The 16,936-nt window shown below is 48.0% G+C and overlaps 1 protein-coding gene and 1 pseudogene across 7 annotated transcripts in view; one reads left to right on the top strand and one right to left on the bottom strand.

The window, feature by feature from the left end:
* Positions 1-16,936, top strand: part of GNG7 (G protein subunit gamma 7) — a 143,806-nt gene that overhangs the window by 25,151 nt on the left and 101,719 nt on the right. Inside the window, exon 1 of one of the 7 annotated variants that reach the window (XM_077332386.1) lies at positions 8,098-8,434. The exons of the other annotated variants lie outside the window; for them this stretch is intronic. The gene's annotated coding sequence lies outside the window, so the exon portion shown is untranslated. Of the gene's footprint in view, positions 1-8,097; positions 8,435-16,936 lie in introns of those variants that run through there. 7 annotated transcript variants of the gene reach the window in all.
* LOC143835165 (large ribosomal subunit protein eL27 pseudogene) lies at positions 14,226-14,695 on the bottom strand (annotated as a pseudogene).

Here is a 16,936-nt window from a genome sequence, read left to right on the forward strand (position 1 = left end):
AGGGCTGATCTCCTCTAGGACTGACCGGTTTGTTCGCCTTGCAGTCCAAGGGACTTGTAAGAGTCTTCTCCAGCACCAGAGTTCAAAAGCTTCAATTCTTTGACGCTCAGCCTTCCTTATGGTCCAACTTTCACAGCCATACATTGCAACTGGGAAGACCATAGCCATGAATAGACGCACTTTTGTTGGCAGGGTGATATCTCTGCTTTTTAGGATGCTGTCTAGATTTGCCATAGCTTTCCTCCCCAGCAGCAAGCGTCTTTTAATTTCTTTGCTGCAGTCCCCATCTGCAGTGATCTTGGAGCCCAGGAAAATAAAATCTGTCACTACCTTCATTTCTTCCCCATCTATTTCCTAGGAATTGAGAGGGCCGGATGCCATGATCTTCATTTTACAACACTCAAAACAATGGAATACCCAGGATTCAACAAGGACATAGGTTTCTTATTTCAGAGCAACATGGCTACCCACTTGAATCCAGCAAGAACACTGTATATGAGATACTAGCATGCATGTTTTCTGTAAAAAGTGGATAGACAGAAACCTTTTTTCTACATATCCCAACATACCAAAACTTGAGAGGGGAAGGTACCCTGTGAAATTAATAGGCCATAGATTCCAGTGAGGCAAAAGCAAATATTTTCTTCACAGAGTGCATATTTAACGAGTGCAATTCAACTATCACAAGCTGTATTGATGGCAGTTAGCTTAGATGGCTTTATAACTGAACTGGACAGATTCAAGGAGAAGGACGAGAGATCTGTCAATGACTAGTTGTCTCAATGACTGGTTGTAATTTACATGTGCAGAAACCACATATCTCCTGTTTACCATAGTGGAAGTCACAAAGGCATTGGCCTCTGTGCTGTGGGCGTTCCAGAACATGTATTTGACCACTTTGGAAAACAGGCCACAGGACTAGATGGACATCTGGTCTCATCCAGCAGTGTTCCTGGGCTGTTTGTGTATTCAGGTCTTCTTCAGTTCTGTGGAAGAAAAATTCCTCTCAGTCTCGAACCCGAAAGTTGATACGGGAGAGGCTGTGGTTCAGTGGCAGAACATCTGCTTGGCATACAGAAGGTCCTAGGTTCAATCCCTGCTATCACCACTTAAAAGACCTGGGAGTGGGTGACCTTGGAAAGCCAACTGCCAGTCTTGAGTAGACCTTGATAGACCAAGGGATTGATTCAGTATGAGGTGGTTTCATGTGTTCCTGTGACAGGATAGATCAGTGGTTCCCAAACTTATCTGGCCTACCGCCCCCTTTCCAGAAAAAATATTACTCAGCGCCCCCTGGAAATTAATTTTTTTTATTTTAATAGTTATTCATTGCCCCCAAATGCACCTGTGGCCCATCACCGTCCCCCTGGATCGCTGCAGCACCCACCAGGGGGCGGTAGCGCCCACTTTGGGAATCTCTGGGATAGATAAAACCACCAGGCCAATTGGCGAGTTAAAATGGTTAAGTATGGGCTTAATAACGCATTATCTGGCCTGGCTATTTCTCCCAGAGCATGGGTGAGCATTTGGGGTTCATGTTGGTTAGCGGTGGTCTAGTGCGGTGGTCCCCAACCACTGGGCTGTGGCCCGGTGCCAGGCCACGAAGGCCCTGGCACCGGGCCGTGGCTCCCTCTCCCTCTCCCCCCCCCCGCAGTAAGAAACTTTCCAGGCCACAAGCTTGTGGCCCGAGAAGCTTCTTTCTGTGTGTGGGGGGGAGGGAAGCAGGGCCACGCATGCGCATTGCGCGGCATGCGCGGCCGGGCAATCGCCCTCCCTGCTGCCGCCAGTCCGCAGCCTATAAAAGGTTGCGGACCACTGGCCTAGTGTGTCCTCTGTTGCATGCAGAAATCCTTTTTCCTCAAACTAATCCACTGAACGTAACATTCTTTAGGGATTCCTTTAGACTAAACACATCTCTGTTAGGGGGAAAAATAACGCTGTTCTGATGGAGAGAGGGAACACGTCCAAAGCTGAGTCTCTTTCTGTCTCTCTCCTTTCTCTTGTCTACATTAGGAAAACTCAGAATGTGTTTGGAGGCCATGACATTTGTGAGCCCTTTCCCTCCTGCTGCAGTCTTCTAGGGCAGGGGTAGTCAACCTGTGGTCCTCCAGATGTCCATGGACTACAATTCCCATGAGCTCATGGGAATTGTAGTCCATGGACATCTGGAGGACCACAGGTGGACTACCCCTGGTGTAGTGGTTAAGAGTGGCAGACTCTAATCTGGAGAACCGGGTTTGATTCCCACTCCTCCACATTCCGCCGGTTTGGAGATCTTCGGGCGCTCACAGTTCTCTTAGAGCTGTTCTTGCAGAGCAGAGTTCTGAGCTCCACCTACCTCACTGGGTGCCTGTTGCGAGGAGAGCAAGGGAAAGGCGTTTTGTCAGCCACTTTGGGACTCTTTTAGGCAGTGAAAAGGGTGGTATTAAAAACCAGATCCTCTTCTTCATGAACCGGTGGGCTTTAGGTGGTCTTCCTGATGAGCAGTCACGGGTAGCTCTTTGTGGTATGGGTTGCCAACATCTGGTGGGGACCCAGAGAGACAGCTCTGGCTTTAATTTCTGAGCCAGTCCCTTGGCCTCCGGCGGGCTGAATCCAGAGGAATAGCAAGCAGCTGCCTGCTCATTTTGAACCTTGCCTGGCTGCAGGGGATGAGCGCGTTGGCCATCTGCCTCCAGATGGTTCTTCCGCATCGGTGTGTGGGTCTTTCAGAACAGTCTCATTAGGGCTTCAGCTTGTGTGCTGTGTACGTGTTGGATGACACCTCACAGAGCACCTCTCAGGAAAATGGTAGCATCTGTATTGTTTCATAAACAGATTACTTGGGCAATGCAGATGGAACGTGACGTTAACATTGTATTACGGGCCAGAAATGAAATGAGCACAGTCTCATGGGTGGGGGCTGGATGGCTGGCTGTGGAACCCCTGTTGATTTTTCCCATCCTCAAATTAGCCACGGTTTGGACTGGCCCAGGGGAGGTTCCCCCTTAGAACAGTGGTTCTCAACCTTCCTAAGGCCGCGACCCTTTAATACAGTTCCTCATGTTGTGGGGACCCCTAACCATCAAATTATGCAATTGTTCTTCCACAGAAATCAAATCGAAACTGACCAATGGCGTGAAGATCCATTGTTTATGATTGTATATAAATTGTTTTTCCCCCGGAGTTTCTCAGTTCAGTTCTGCCTCTTGTCCCACCATGCCAGTCTCACTCTTCTGCTGCTCCAGGCAGACAAATGCTCTATCTCGATCTACCCTGCAAGACTGTTGTGTGGATGGTGCCCCCCCCGCCAAGCTGCTTGCCTGCCGCGACCCCTGTGAAAGGGTCGTTCGACCCCCAGGTTGAGAATCACTGCCTTAGAATGAGGGGGGTCTCTGTGTGAAGATGCTTTGACCTCCATGGCTTCTGGAATAGTCCATATCATAATTAAAGTACTACCTCAGCAGAGAACTGCAATTAAGTACGTCTGTTGTCCTCTGCACATTGATCCCCATAAGATTCTGAACGCAGGATATCTTTTTAAAATTTTAGATCTCTATCAATGCAAAACATGCGTGCAAGATGTACGTCGTGAAGGTCACGTGGATAACCTTTGTTGCATTTTATGGTGACGCTATAGGAGCTGTTTTTCCTTTTCTTGGATTCATCCTATACTACTGCTGTAGTGTGTCACAACTTAGGGCTCGATGAAGAGAGAATTCACCCGCCTTTCCAACAACTGAAGCACCCTTAGATTTCAGTAGCAGCCTGAAGTCTCTCTCTCCTTTACAGAATATGAATTCCAGGGAACAGTAGAAGAAATGTGGAACTCTTATTTCAGGTGTGGGTGTGGCTACATTGTGGCATCTTTGTTAAGTTTTGTAAAATTTGTCGCTGTCAAGTCACGGCTGACTTATGATATCCCCAATAATGCAGCCTTTTTCAACCTTTTGACCTTGGAGGAGTCCATGGAATATTTTTTGCAAGCTTCGAGTAGCCCTAGAGGTAGTGGCAGCTGGCCACACCTTCCTGCCCCACCCCCAGAAGTACCCTGTCATCACTGCCTGTGTTAATAGGCAAGCTTGAGGAGGACTGAGGGGGGAGAGACAGGAGATTTAAAGTTTAAAGTAGGAGTAGGCAGGCAGGCTCCTCTCCCTCCCAAATGTGGAGACCACAAGAGAACTCACATTATGGGGGGGGGGACCTTCCTGGGCCTATGATTCTTGACATCTCCCCCCCCCCTCCACAGCTTTGACAGTGTGGTGGAGGTCATACTTCTGTCTTCCAGAGCTTTCCCCTGCCATTACAAGAAATATGAAAGCAAAATTATATATAGGGAGGAAGATCTCTAGATCCAGCCTCGTGTATGAGGGTGAATACCTTAGCAGCTGTCCCCAAATTCTCAGATCAGTGTGCACAGATTGCTGCATAAAGGGAAGGGCTTGGGCCATCCTTTGGGATTTCGTTGTGTTGCTTTTTGGTGGGGGCAGTTTGAGCGTAGAAGATTCCCTTGTTGAGGGCCTATGCCAGGGGCAATCATACTGCTGCCCTCCAGATATCCATGAACTACGATTCCCATAAGCCCCTGCTAGGGGCTCATGGGAATTGTAGTCTGTGGACATCTGGAGGGCTGCAATTTGACTACCCCTGGACTATGCAGTGCTGAACAAACATCATGTAGCAGCAGCCTAGTCCCAGCGCAGCAAGTGCTTGCTGCAGTCAGCGTGAGTTTTGTGCATCGTGCAGGGCTCTGAGTTGGAAGCTTTTGGCAGCTCGTGGCCACTGTGCGGAGAAAAGGGTCTCTTGTGCTTCCTTTTGAACTTGAGATCCCGCCGAGTCCGTTTCATGCCTCTGCCGCGGCTGCACACTTGCAGAATTCCTAAGCAGGTGAACTGGAGTCACGCCAAGCTCTGCACAGGGCGTACCTGGTGATTTTTTTCATCCCCCTGGGTTTGTGGGAGTAATTATTTTTGAACGGCCCTGTAGGGTATAAAGCAATTCCGTAGCCTTACGCGGCATGAGGAGACTTGCCCCAGACAATTAGCACAGATTGTTCATTCCTTCATTGTGCCTTTGAGGGGTAGGTAAATGAGGCTGTCTAGATCCCAGCTGATTTGGGAAATGAAGAACAGGGAAGGTGCTGGGTTAAAAGCTTCACTGGTTTTGTGAACTGGCAGGAGGAGCCTAAATGGTTTTGCAGAAGGCTAGCGGTCCTGAAACTTAAGTACCAGGATGCACTGTATATCGGAACTGACCTTCATGTTTTAGGATAATAAAATTCAGCAAGACAACCCATTTCATGAATCACTTATGCTGATCAGAACTCTTTTTCTAACTCTATTAAAAGGCAGAGCCATTTATTCCAGTTTTCTAAGAATTTTAATAGTTTTTACATGGGAAGACTCTTTGTGTTGGAGGAGGATGTCCCTGTTCCCAGAATGGAGTACTTGTAAAACATGAGGTTGTGCCCTACAACCAGTTTATTTTCTTTGGGGGGGGGGGCTATGATTACAGGATCCCTTTTTGTTGTTTTAAATAAAGTTAATGTTGTAAGAATGCACAAGCCTCACAAATCAGTGTTTCATTCAGGTGGGTAGCCGTGTTGGTCTGAAGTAGCAGAACAAAATTTGAGTCCAAAGGCACTTTTAAGACCAACAGTTTTTATTCAGGGTGTGAGCTTTTGTGTGCATGCACACTTCCTCAGACAATGGAACAAGAATCATAAGAGTACAGATAAAAAGGAACGAGTAAATTAGTAGTAAATTAGTAAACAGCATCACTACTAATATGCAGCATGATAATGGAGATCGGATAGTTCCTCGCTAGAATAACAAAATCAGTCCTTTGGGCTCAATTGTCGTTCACAATAACAGAGGGGGAATAAAAATGTTAAAGTTAGTGATTAATGGCAGACGCTTTCCCAGTTGTGGAAAGAAGTAATTAAAAGAGACTTGTTGCTAGTCTCAAGTGTCTCCACCCAAGCACTGAAGCATCCCCACAAGTGACAAACCCTGCTGTGTTTGTTCTACTAATTTACTCTCTCCTTATATCTGTACTCTTATGATTCTTGTTCCATTGTCTGAGGAAGTGTGCATGCACGTGAAAGCCCACACCTTGAATAAAACTGCTGGTCTTAAAGGTGCCTTTGGACTAAAAGAATCAATTGTTGATCATCGGTTTACCAAATCTTTGACCGAGCCGGGGATGGACCCAGGTTTTTCAGGTTAGTTGGCCACCTGACTGGCCAAATGCCCCATCCTCCTCCCCACTTCCGTGCCTTGATGATCATCTGAGCAGAAACTGAGGAGAAGAGAAGTTGTTGGCAGGTCACCTCCATGCTTCATTGGTAAAGTGCAGGCGCATCCTATGACAGCATCCATGCTCAGTTAGGGAGAAGCCAGCCAGCTGCTTTTCTGAACAAATTTTCTCTTTCAGATGCAGTTAGGTAGAAGTTCACTCTTCTGACGCTTTAAGGATTTTCGTGCTTTCTGCAGTTGTTTGCTTGCCTGTTGTGACTTGAAGTTGTCGTTTTGCAAATACAGGCTTCCCATGTACCATTGACGAAAATACAAAATGTAATTGGGAGGAGGCAGCAGACAATTGCTTGTGCTCCATCTCGGTGTTTGCTGTCAGGATGGTGCTGTTCAGCCCTGGCTTTCTGGGGAAACGGCGCTTGTTTTGCAGAATTAGATTTGGAAAGATCCATTGCTAATCTCCTTTCTGAATATTGGCTTTCTTAGTCCATAATCTGATGTTGATGGTTTATCTTATTTAGGGCCAGTCGGGCATCCGGCACATCACAAAGCTCCCCTCCCCCGGTCTTTCAGCAACGGTTGATGCGTTCATCCTCCCCCCCCCCCCCATTGGGGATTGTGTGTTTAATCAAGTTTTAACGGCTAATGCCTTCTCTTTTAGTAGGGGCCATGGCTTGGTTGGGAAGAATCTGATCCACGTGTGTCAAAAGTCCGAGCTTTGGTCACCTGAATTTTCTTTTGGGATAGTAGGTACTGGGAAAGGCTTCTGTCTGCCAGAAACTTCAGAGGACCATTGCCCATCAGAGTGTACAGGGTGAAATTAGACCAGTTGACTTGCACGATCAGAGTTGGCAGAACTTACAGAGGAAGGAGATAACCCAGTGGTTCTCAGCCTTCATAATGCTGCAGCCCTTTAATATAGTTCCTCATGTTGAGATGATCCCCAACAATCAAATTATGCAAGTGTTCTTTCACAGGAATTAAACCGAAACTGACCAATGGCGTGAAGATCCATTGTTCACGATTGTATATACATTGGTTATAATAAATTGGTTATAAATTGGCGGGCACCTTCAGGAGGAGTGGCAACAGTGGCGGTATCCCCTTCCCCCCCCAAGCTGCTTGCCTTGCCACGACCCCTGTGAAAGGGTCATTCGACCCCCAAAGGGGTCCCGACCCCCAAGTTGAGAACCACTGAGCTAACCTTAAGGGCTGGGGGAGGGTTTGAACCTCAAAGCCTCCAATGCTTTCAGCAGCCAGCTTTGACTGGAGACGCCAGGGATTGGTTCTGGGACCTCTTGCATGCCAAGCAGTTGTTTTAGCACTGAGCCCAAGGGACCATCCCCCAGTAATTAGGGGTGGGAGAGGCTTGAGACCCCAGAGACCCACTGTCAATCAGTGTGGGGTAGGGAGACTGACTTAGCAGGTTCTGCTCCCTTGCCTCTTGATCAGACCAGTGGGATTGTCTACCAGTGTGTAGTCCTATATCAACAATTTCTTCTGGGGAGTTAACCACCTGGTTTTGCACCGCAAGTCTGTAAAGCAGGGGTAGTCAAACTGCGGCCCTCCAGATGTCCATGGACTACAATTCCCATGAGCCCCTGCCAGCATGGCAGGGGCTCAAAGGGAATTGTAGTCCATGGACATCTGGAGGGCCGCAGTTTGACTACCCCTGCTGTAAAGCTTTCCTTCCTTCCGTGTGTGCGTGTGAAATGGATTAATCTGCCTACTCTGTTTCTAATTTGAGATACCGTCCGTTTGGCTAAACCCTTTTTAAAGAGACTCTAACCGGGGTTTGACGGTTGCCGGGAGGCGGGTGAGGCATTGTCAAATGGAAGCATAGGCCCTTGTGCTTGGTCGCGACAGTCCTGGAGGATGGTGCAATGTGGCACAGGTGCCAAAGGCAGCACACGCCCACCTCCCTGCCCTCAAAGCTACCTGTCTACTAAAAAAGGGCACGGAAGGGCGCTGAGCTCAAGAAACGGGATCGGGAAGTATTTAGGCGTGACGGACATTTGACTGAGGACATTTGACTGAGGTTTGCCGCTGTGTGACGCATGCAAAGGGCCCACCTCTCCCTGCGAGCCAGAAGACTTCTTGCCTGTTTCTCGACTCCTCTCTTTGCCGTGGCTTCCTGTGAAACTTCTGCCCCTGCAGTGGAAACACGGGGAAGAGGCCAAGCAGGAAAGAAGAGACATCCGGTATGCTCTAGCAATAATGGCTAATCATTCTTTCAATAGGATTTTTTCCCAAAAGCAAACAAATGCAATGCTTCTTTAACTGTCTCAGGCTGCATCTCCAGGCTGCTGAACGCTCCCAGCGATCGGAGAGGTAGCTGTGATCTTGCAGCGTCTGGTTTATTTCTCTCTCCCCCCCTTTCTCCGTTCCCTACAGTTGCCATGAAGACAGGCTAGAGTATCATAAATAAAGGTACTGCTAAGCTGCATCAGTCGGAGGCTGCTGGCCAGCGGCGATGGGGAGGGGGGGGGGAGTTGAAGCAGCGCTGACGATTTAAAAGCAAGGCCTGTGGAAGGGACTTGTGGAGAGAGCAGCTTTCTGAATAATAAGTGGATGGCTTTCCCTATTCTTAGCTGGCGGAGAATAGGCCATAGCTGATTGAAGGGGATTAGAACACTCTTCCCTATTAGGAAAGGCTGAAGAATTGGGGAGATTTCTAGTTTAGGGGGAAAGATGACCGGATTGGGGGAGGGCAACGACGTAATGAAAGATGATTTAAAATTCTTCATGAGATGGAGACAAGGGAGGAAGAGGACTTTGTCTCCTCTGATTTCCCCCCCCCTCTAATATATTTTTATGCTTGCTTTCCTCTGAGCGTAGGGTGGTGTAGGCGGTTCTCTGTTTCCCATTTTATCTGCACGTCAAGCCCATGAAGTGGCCTAGGCTGAGATAGAGTGCCTGGCCCAGTGCTGTCCTGCAAAGTTCATGGCAGCGTGGGGGTCTCCCGTGTCCTTCCTACCCTCTAACCACTATCCCGGGGTGGCCAGACTGTGGCTCTCCTAATGTCTGTGGGTGACAATTCCCATGAGACCCTGCCAACACATGCCACAGTCTGACCACCCCTGCACGATACCTTCACTGGCTATCTTGATTTTAGGGCCTCTACTCCTGTATCACTACAACTTAGGACAGTCAGTTGATAACACAACATTGAGAGCTGCCCTGCTGGATTAGCCCCTTCTGGCCAACTTGTGGATTGTTTTCTGTAATTTATGGAGTAGTTCTGGTTTTTAGGGGAATTTTATTGGAGTTTTTATATATGTTTTTATTATACATGTTGTAACCCGCCACGAGCCACCGGGAATGGCGGGCTAGAACTCTAAATATAATAATAAAAATAGTCCATTCAGTCCAGCATCTTGTCTCAAAAAGTGACCAACTAGTTACTATGGAGAAAAATCCTTTCTCCCTTACTTGGGCTTAAGTTATTGCGATTTTAAATTGCTTCCAAACATCCTCTGTGAATTTGACCCTTGTATTTCCTTTTCAGATTCCATCTAACCCTGCCTTTCTCAACTTTCTTATTGTTGCAAAACCCCTGAAACATTCTTCAGGTTTTGAGAAACCTCGAAAGTGGTACAATCGTTCAGAACATGGTTGGGAAGCAAAGCTGTTTACACACCCAACTGGGGACCCTCCCCACCCCCTCCAGGCCATCATTGGGCATTTGAGGAGGGGGTTCAACATGACCCGGTATGGTCATATCACTCAATAAATGTTTAACAAACTTTAAAAATATACAAAGCCTTAGTTAACTCCCACCCATTCAGGAAATCCTTCCTGGGCTCTCAAGAAACCCCAGGGTTTCACAAAACCCTGGTTGGAAAGCCTGTTCTAACCAGTGCAACAAGCACCACAATTCACACCAGGTCTTAAGGGCCTCTCCGAACCAGGTCCAGGATCACAACTCTTAGGTTTTCAGGGGTGGTCAAACTGTGGGTCTTCTGACATCTATGGACTACAATTCCCATCAGCCTCTGCCACCACAATGCTGGCAGGGGCTCCTGGGAATTGTAGTCTATAGATACCTGGGGAGCCATAGTTCGGCCACCCCTGGCTTAGACCCTTTATTCCGACCTTTTGAATCTGTCCCCTGTCCTTCGCTTCCCTACCTTCTGGGATCTCTTCTCGATTCCCTTAACTACCTTGCCAGTGCTGCTCTTCATGCCTCTCAGCTTGAGCCAGTGTGAGGCTTCAGTTCCACTCCCAATGACCTCATCTTCTTCGGCCAGAGGAGACTCTCTGTGATTGCTTGGTGCTGCCTGTTTTCATGGGCTCAGTGTTTAAAATGTCAGGATGGCCATGAACGCATCGCATCCATTTCGACATCTGTTCAGCCGCTGGAGGCCAGAGCCTTTTTTCCTGTAGTCCTACAGATATCCCATAACACAATTTAAAAGTGGATTCTGGAGGGAAGGGAAGGGGAGGTGCCTGCAAGGTAACACAGGTGAGTGCTAGTTACAGCAAAGCTGCCTGAGCTGCGACTTCTCTGGGAACCGACGCTAATGAGAAAGCATTGCTTGATGGTAGCAAACCAAGCGTGCTATTTATCTCAATGTCTGTTTGCCGCAAGATTTTGCTAAACCAACAAAGTTGCTAAACCAACAAAGTCCATTTCTTCTTCTGTAGCAAGGCCTTCTTGCAGCACTCTTGTTTAACGTTAGTATTTTCAAAAGCAGTCATACTATGCATTTGATAATTAATGCTTTTTCCTGCACTCCTGGGATTTTGTGACTGGTGTAAAGTGCTTATTGCTGGTTTTAATTATTCTTTTTTCGTGTCGGGGTAAGTTGGCAGCAGTTTTACAATGTTTTGTGTGCTGCTTTTGGAAACACGCACCGACAAACAGTACTATGCAAATTGTCTGCTTTATCAGTGAGAATTTTATTCTCCAAAGAATTCAGGGCAGTGTGCGTGGATCTCCTTTATTTTATCTGTACAACAACCCTACAAAGTAGGCTTAATGAGAAATGGTGAGATGGTCTGTATTCACCCAGTAAAACCCAACTTCAAGGTAGAACCAGTGGTTCCACTTTTGGCATTTGGAGGTGAGATAGTGGGATGCTGCAGCGAAAGGCCAACCATGGAGGATCAGTTCAGTCTCAAAGCATTCAGAGAATCCAAGCAGTCAGAGTTCCCTCTACTGCCAGCCTGGCCTCCTGATGCTCAGCTTCAGAATTTTGTTGGAGTGCACATATGTAGGGGTAGTTATGCTCATCCTGCCCAGCAATATGCCTTCATTCCAGTGAGAGAGAGTTCAGCCAGTAGGTGGAAGAAATGACAGACACAGTGAACGTTGTCTGCTTCCAGATGTGGAAGGGCCACCCCATGATTCTCTGCACTTCACAGCTGCCTTGCTCCTCCCCTCTCCCTGGCATGCCAGTTTTCAGTCTCTGTCTACAGCAAGGTGGTCAAACTGTGACTCTCCAGAGTCTATGGCAGGGGTAGTCAAACTGCGGCCCTCCAGATGTCCATGGACTACAATTCCCAGGAGCTCCATGCCAGCATTCGCTGGCAGGGGGCTCCTGGGAATTGTAGTCCATGGACATCTGGAGGGCCGCAGTTTGACTACCCCTGGTCTATGGGCTACAATTCCCAACAGCCCCTACCTGCACACGGGCTTGTGGGAATTGTAGTCCATGGACTTTGAGAGAGCTACAGTTTAGCCATCTGTGGTCTAGGGCAGTGGTCCCCAACCTTTTTATCACCGGGGACCGGTCAAGCATGACAATTTTACTGAGGCCTGGGGGAAGTAGTCTTTTGCCGAAGGACGTCGCCGCCACCTGAGCCCCTGCTCTATCTGCTTTCCCACAGTGCCACACCGAGGGGGAGCCCCAGCCATGGCGGCCGCTGGAGAGCACCAAAGGTGAGCTGGTGGCAGAGTGGCAGGGCAGCCCCCTAGGTAGCAGCCGGGGACGAGGAGGAGCCGTGGCCCGGCACCGACTGATATTCAGACCGGTAGCAGTCCCCGAACCAGGGGTTGGGGACCGCTGGTCTAGAGAGGAAAAGGCATAATTGTATAGCACTGGCCTGAGACTGTGTGAAGGACAGTTTTGGTTAGGGGTTGTGGATGTGACGTTGCCCTGTGAAGGTTTCAAACACCAGACTCAGGCTTGCTTTGAGAAGTGATAGATCCTCTGAGACAATGCTGGTATGGTCTCCCTCCACACCCCACCCCAGCGCTTCAAATGCTTCCCCTTTCACACACAAGGTTTGTGAGCCGGTGAGCACTCTGCAAAATCCTTGGCATGTCTTTTTCCATCCTGGTGCTGGCACATGCATTCTGCCTGAAAAGTAATTACCTGGGGGGGGGGGGGGAGGCAGAATCCCTAGATTTCTGTTCCTGGGCTGTAAGGCTCGGATTGGAGTGAGGGTGGAGAGTACAAAAGGTATCTGAGGACAAAGGTGGGGAGGCAGATGCCAGGCGCCAGTTCTGCAATTGTCGCACGTTTTTCATTCTTGTTAGACAGCCTCTCTGTGAAGCAGCAAAGATAGCACGGACAGGTGTGAAAACGCACACTTCACTCTGTGGTTGCAAGCTCAAGAAGCAAAGTAAGTGCAGAACTGAAACAAAGTAGGTGTGGAATCGAATGGATTTTGGAGGTACGTGGCCTGTGTAGACGTATTGTTGTCTCACAAATAGGACATTATTATTATTATTTAAAAAATCCCTCGCTGCCACGCTGTCATTTGTGGGGTCAGAGCCTCCCCTTCTGCCGATTTCCCATCGTGTTTGTTTGAAGATGGGCTTTCATTGCCAGTTTTGCCCAAACAAGTTTCAGAAATTGTTTACCCCTTAATTGCTTTTAGCCGTTTAATTAGTTTTGTGCCCCAGAGAGTAGCTGTGTTGTAAAGCAAATCAAAGGGCACAAACACAAGAGTGGAACGCTCCTTATCTTGTTGTCTGTTCGAGTACCGGAGATGCTGGGGGGGGGCTATCCCTCCCATCAAATAATGAACTTTCTGCCTCTCCCCCCCCCCCTCCCAATGCAGGCGAGGAAAGCAGCACAATCAGGTCACCTAAAGATAAAATTGAGGTCTCTGCCTTCTTGGGTATGCGAGAAAAATATTACTTTGTAAATTAACCAGAAGAAGACAAGAAGGCATCAGCTGTCCCAATGAGCTTTCGGCATGCTCTAGAAAGGATGCCTTGCTGAGAAGAGTTAAAGAGGGAAGAATGCTTAAAATGCTGTTTAGAAGTTTAGAATCCTGGGAAGAGGGGGAAAAGAGATTTTGAGGAGTGGGACTGAATTTCCAAATTGCTTCTCCCACCACAATTCCATGTTGTTGGCAAAGAGTGTCCTCCATGCCAATCCCGGAAGCAAGCCAAACACAAGCCCTGTTGAATCAGAACCGTGGTCCATTCTAGGCATGGCCAAAGGGTAGCTCTCCAGATGTTGATGGACCATAATTCCCATCAGCCCCTGCCAATTGGCCATGCTGGCAGGGGCTCATGAAGTCCATCGTCATCTGGAGATTCACAGTTTGGCCTCCTCGTTCCAGTCCATCATCCTGGTCTACGATCCTGTTCCACCTGATTTCCAACCTTGAAGAACCAGCAAATTGTAAAAAGGGCAAGGTTGCTGGATTTTCAGAGGTTTAGGGCAGGGATCTTCAACCTGTGGTCCTCCAGATGTTCATGGACATGGGCTGGCAGGGGCTCATGGGAATTGTAGTCCATGAACATCTGGAGGACCACAGGTTGACTACCCCTGGTTTAGGGCTCACCATGGCTATGGATGGACCCTCCCCCCTGAAATCTGTTTAAGCCCCTTTAAAGCTGTGTTCATGACCATCATTACATCCACTGGCAGGCAATTATCCAATTTAATTACTCATTGAGTAAAAAAAAGAATCCTCTTCTATCTGTCCTCTGCCTATCACCCATCAGTTTCATTGAATGCCCTCAAGCTCTAGTATTTATTGGTGTGGCTTATCTGCTTCTCTTTTTCTTTCTTTTTTGTTTGCAGCTTTTATTGTTGCAACTGCATGCAATTTAGAATATGAGCTTCTGGAAAAACCATTTGTTCTTGCCCGTCTTATACCTTCAAATTTCACTTTAGCTTCTCGCCGTGCTTTGCGTTTCAGCGCTGGGTCCCTAAAGACATCCTTGTTGACCACAGTTTTGTCCAGGGGGATATCGACAGAATATCTGGTGGGCATTAAATGGTTGTAGTCATAGATTTTCACAAAAGACTTGATCTTGGACCGTTTGGCAATCTTCTTCTTGCCCATACTGGCTGTCAATTCCTGCCACCAGAGCGTGGCTGTAAGGCCGGTCCGACGTGCCATCATCAATGTTCTTGACGATTACGGCTTTCCGGCCTGAATAACGTCCGGCCAGGACAAGAACCACCTTCCCAGATTTCATAAACTTGCCCATCTCAGTAATGCGACAGCCGCTGATCTACTTTCTCCAACCCTTGCATTGTTGCTTAAACCTGTATCGTATTCCCCCCTTTGCCATCTCTTTTCCAACCTAAAAAGCCTTTATAGGAGAGATGCCGCATCCTCTTGATAGCAGCAAAACTCCATCTTGCTCACGAGTGGTCGACGTCTCTGGAAACTCAACAGAGGCACGCAGCAAAAAAAAAAAAAATCTGCAAATTAATTTAACGTGAAAGAAATACACAGGAACCTTCCTCTTTGGAAAGAACTGTGTTTTTTTCATCAAACTGGCTACACGCTCTCCACGCACCTGCTTACAAAACACCATTTGCCAGGTTATGCCATTTTTTGTTGTGGAGGTTGCCAAAGCAGGCGTTTGCGTGTTTACGGATTGCTGTGGACTGCAGCAAGAGAGCCATCTGCTGGCGCGGCTCGGGAGCTGCAGTGTGCTCGCAGGAAATCGTGAGCCAGGGCAGCTTTTCATAGAATCATAGAATCATAGAACAATAGAGTTGGAAGGGACCTCATGGGTCATCTAGTCCAACCCCCTGCACTATGCAGGACACTCACAACCCTATCGCTCATCCACTGTAACCTGCCCCCCCTTGAATTTTCACAGAATCAGCCTCTCCATCAGATGGCTATCCAGCCTCTGTTTAAAAATTCCCAAAGATGGAGAACTCACCACCTCCCAAGGAAGCCTGTTCCACTGAGAATCCTCTGAATCCTGTTTCCTATTGGATGGGTGTACTTTAGAAGTCATGGGGCTGGCAAAATCAGAGTCCAATAGCACCTTTAAGACCAACAAAGATTTATTGAAGGAGTGAACTTTCGAGTGCACGCACTCTTCCTCGGACTGGCAAGTTTGCTGTGGTGTCCCCAGAGAATCCCCTTTTGCAGAACTCACCATGTGTGATCTTTCACAGGGCAGGTGACGTCAAAGAGGTGGTCCGAAGAGGCTGGCAGTGGTCCAGTGTGGCTTGGGGCTGTCCAGCCCGTGGAGGGGAGGCAGGAACATGGGGGGGGGGTGTTTGGTGATGCAAAAGATCTTTCCTGATGGTTGAAATCTTTTTTTCCTGTGGATGCTGCTGGGGATCCAATACAGGACATTCTTTGTGGAATTCTTGAAACCCCGACAGTCTCTATGCATGTCTGTGCCGCCCTTAATCAGAGTATCCATCACTCAGCAGATTCTGGGCCAGCGAAAGCCGTTTCTCAGGCTTGCTAACTGGAGATGCTGGGGATTGAATCTGGGACCTTCTGGATGCAAAACGTGAACTGTTACCAAGTGGCAAACCTTCCCTTGAGGTGGGGGGGATCTACCCATCTCATGGTGATCCATATTAAAGGGTTCTGTGTGTGTGTGTGTGTGTGGGGGGGGGGACAACATATGCATTAATGATTCAGAAGCCTTAGCTGTCCTTGGCCCATTGTTCATGGAGGGCCTCAACTGGAACCAGGGTTCTTTCAGCCCTGGTGAAATGAGTCGCCAGGTGAGATCAGGGTCCTGACAGAGCTGTCACATTCCTGCAGGGAGGGCCTGTAAGACAGCACTCTTCAGCCAGGCCTATGGTTGAGGCCATGGCTGATTAATATCATGTGGGCCTCCCTCCTCTCTTCTCAGATCCCCCACCCCCTTATTCTTGCTTGGTATGTGACCTTGCCTGTAGGTAGTTCTGCAGGCCAGATTGAAAATTGAAGATGGCTGGGGGAGGGGGGGGCTTTGTCAGTTTTTATTATGTTTTAATTGTTTTAATCTACTGCTGTCAACTGCCCTGAGGCCGATTTTGTGTTAGTAGTTTTTATTGTTGTGGATACTTCTCAGACTTGCTGTTCTTGTAAGCGATGGTGGCATTTTGCTAGTTACATTAGGTGCTCGTCTGGAGATTTCTGCTGGCTTATTAATTGCTAGGGAGTGTGTTGGCTGTTTATGTAAGTGTGTATGTTTTTTATTGATTTAAACCCTCTTTAAATCTGACAGCCATTCCCAGAACCAATGTGCTTAAAATAGCTAAATGGACAAAACGGATCCCTCATATCCAGCATCCTGCTTCTAATAAGTGTCAGTCGGGTGAATGAAAATGATTACAACCTACCCTTGTTTTTCCTCCAGTCTCTGCGGTGCAGAGGGAAACTGCCTCTGAACATGGAGGCTCTGCTTTCATAACTACTCCTGCACTCATTCTCCAAGAATTGGTCTAGTTGCCCCGTTAATTCCACCTGAGCCTGTAACCATTGCCCCATAGGGAGGCAGCAGGTTCTAAAGGTTTAATATATTATTTGTTGAAGTCAACCGG

Source organism: Paroedura picta, chromosome 4 (assembly GCF_049243985.1).
Source record: "Paroedura picta isolate Pp20150507F chromosome 4, Ppicta_v3.0, whole genome shotgun sequence".
In the NCBI taxonomy this organism is placed as follows: domain Eukaryota; kingdom Metazoa; phylum Chordata; class Lepidosauria; order Squamata; family Gekkonidae; genus Paroedura; species Paroedura picta.